Here is a 3,257-nt window from a genome sequence, read left to right on the forward strand (position 1 = left end):
AAGGGCAGGTCGTCTTTTCTTGCGCACCTATAACAATGACTGCATATATGCTAGCCTAGACTAGACTTATTACTACAGTTGGCTATCTAGCAGTCATAGAGTTTAGCAGTTACTTTCTTCCTTCATCATCACCCCTGAAGCAAACTAGGCAGACGCCATTATAGTATTTTGTTAAAGTTGATAATAGCAAACATATATATAATGGCAGTATATTTTCTTGATGCGAGCAACGTCTTTTGTTGTCGTAAGTTGTTGCTACTCAAAAGCGAATAAAAATGGATTAACAAACGAAGTTATTATCATCGTCATCTACATCTAGATTGACTGTTTTGTGTTTTGTTCAGCGTCCAAGCAGTCCAAGCATTCACCATTCACTGTTTGTGCGCTTTTCACAAACAGAACGGCCGGATAAAAAAATTATTCCTCGCAGACATACGCAAACACACGCGCACACGCATACACACACACACACACACACACACACACACACACACACACACACACACACACACACACACACACACACACACGCGAGCGCGCGCGCGCGCACACACACACACACACGCGCGCGCGCGCGCGCACGCACACGCACGCACGCACGCACACAAAAGCACCGTGCGTCAAATCCACGCAGGCAAACAATTCACTCAAATGGAGGCTTAACAAGACTATGTGAGCTCAAGTATTTATACCTAGGTTTACGGCCTGATCGTGTACTGTATTGGTGGCTTGGAGGTTAAGTACTTGCCTACTGATTCAAAGGGCGGAAGTTCGAAACCCGCTCAGTGACCTTTGTTTTTTTTGTTTTTTGTTTTTTTAACCGTGCTTTAATTAAAGTTTTTCTGCCTTAGGTTATATTTTGACATTGTTGTTGCTCTTGTTGCTCTCGTCTGGCTGTGTCCCTTTTTTTTCTGTCGCAATATATTTCTACCGCAAGCTCTGCCCCAAAAAACAGTACACCGCTTCAGCATTTAGTTGCAAGGATAAGCCATTTTACAACGACCCTGAAGGAAAACACAGACTAGGACAATCGGAAGCCACTTTTTAGGTTGTTTTTGTTTTCATTGCTTCGTTTTATATTCGGCTTTTTGTGTTCTTTTTACTTTTTCTGGTCTGTGTATTCTTCTCCCTCCCACTTTTTTTTCATAATGGGAGGGACGAGGCACTTCGAACAGCCTCGTTCAATATGTATCCTTCTTACGCCACTGTTTCATACAAACGTACCAGTTGGTAATATTAATTCTGCGAATTTATCAGACCTCACTAGCACGAAATAACGTATACAGTGCTGCAGAATTTCCACAAACCATCCGCATTGTTTCTTACCATCTCTAGCCAAGCCAAAAACTTAACCTTTCGAGTATAATTAAGGCTTACATGCTCGACTTTATGTTTACTTGAGGAAGCACAATCTTCGGAAAAAGAATGTAAGGCAACAAATAGTTATCCTTCCTCCCAGTGTCCTAGAGGCAACACAAAAGACATAAGTCAGTCTTTTGACTTCATTTTGCCTTCAGTACATACATAAGCAACAGCATTACGGCACACAGAAGAATTAAGACAGCAAATTCAAGTTCTATCTTACAGCCTTTGTCCTAGAGGCAACACAGGGGAAACAGGCCAAAGTCTTTTGACTTCATTTTGCCTTGAGTACACACATGGGCAATAGCATTGCGGAACTCAGAAAGAGAAGAAAGCAAGTCATTTTTAAAGTTTTATACCTCTCATCCGAAATGAAATCTTCGTATAGAAATTTAAACTTTGTGTTTACCATAGTACATATAAAGGTAAAACATCATGGCTGTTTATCCGGCAGTCTATAAAAAGTACACAGCCTGCTTATGTCCTAGAGGTAACACAAAGGAAAAGTCAAAAGAAAGGCCACACAGTCAACATGCAGGAGACACAAAGTAAACAGAAAGGAAAAGTTCATTTTCATAAGGGACATGTCCTAGCTGTGGATAGTTCGCCCGGCTGAGGAAGCGGCCGCGCTTGGAGAGGATCGGCGTGCAAAGCATCGGCTAGATACGATAAGTCGCGCTCGCAGAGTGGCGTACAAACACGCGTGCCAAAACGACGAGCGCACTCCGGCCCTGCTCAACATAAGGTCATTGAAATGGCATGCCGCCGACGTAAACCACTACAGCACAACGATATTAAAACTCAATTTTGTGTCCGTCAGTGATCCCCTACAACAGCTTCGCCATTCAAGTCTTGCGCGTGAGTTCAAGCTTCCCTTACTTTTTGAACTGCGAACATGAAAAATGATGATTTTCTAAATATCTTCGCTCTTTAAACATTATCCCTATTCATAAATAAACTCCTCAATATGCATTTGCAAGTGACGAGACGTGTAACGTGGGTGCCCACGTAAACTTTTAGACAGGCTGCGACTTCAGTGGGAAACGCGTGCTATTATAAAGTTCTAGCGTAGCGGCTAGCGTACGCTACGCTAGAACGTGGTACCCGAATAGGCATGTGAGCGCAGGTGCAGCGAAGCGGGCCACCCATCACAACAATGAATTCACGGAAACGGCGAGGCGGGCCGTCCCTTTCGGAACAAACGCGCGCATGCCAAGTCGTGTCTCACTGCCTGCCGGCGCTAGTTTAGCGTACGCTAGCCGCTACGCTAACACTCTACAATTCCGCACACAAAGGGACGTTACTTTTCCAGTGTCTCGCACGAGAACGCCTCCTGCTTGAAAGACACGTGGAGATAGGGGTTTTTTGTTCTCGGACATTAAAAATACATGTAATTCTAGCCATTTATTTAATTCTAACATATAATTCTAAACATGAGATGTGGCGACGTCACAACGCGTGAAGAAAAACGAATGGCGATGTTGCAGTCGTTGTGACAGTGACTTTATGCGCTGAGCCAGACAGTACGGCTACTTGCCGTGACAACATAATTACGAGCCGAATTGATAATATTCGCTTAGCTTCCAATGTCAAGAATCGTTTGGATTTTCGGAATGAGTGCTAGTAGTGGGCGTATGCGTGTTTGTGTATATTTAGAAAGCTGCCTCCCTGCGTGGTTGAGTGTGTTGCCCTTCCTACCGTAACGGCTGCTCTAATGACGCTTTCGAGTGCGCTAATTATAAAGAGACTGCTGATTCCAAGGGCGCCGGTTTCATACCCGGCCTCAGCGGCCGCTTTTCTGATGGACGCAAAACCCAAAAACACCTGTGTGTTCGAGATTTCAGCGCACGTTAAAGATCCCCAGGTGGGTAATTAATCCGGAGGACTCCACTACC

This window comes from Haemaphysalis longicornis, unplaced genomic scaffold (assembly GCF_048455015.1).
Source record: "Haemaphysalis longicornis isolate Haplotype H1 unplaced genomic scaffold, Haemaphysalis longicornis Haplotype H1 scaffold_5, whole genome shotgun sequence".
Taxonomy (NCBI): Eukaryota; Metazoa; Arthropoda; class Arachnida; order Ixodida; family Ixodidae; genus Haemaphysalis; species Haemaphysalis longicornis.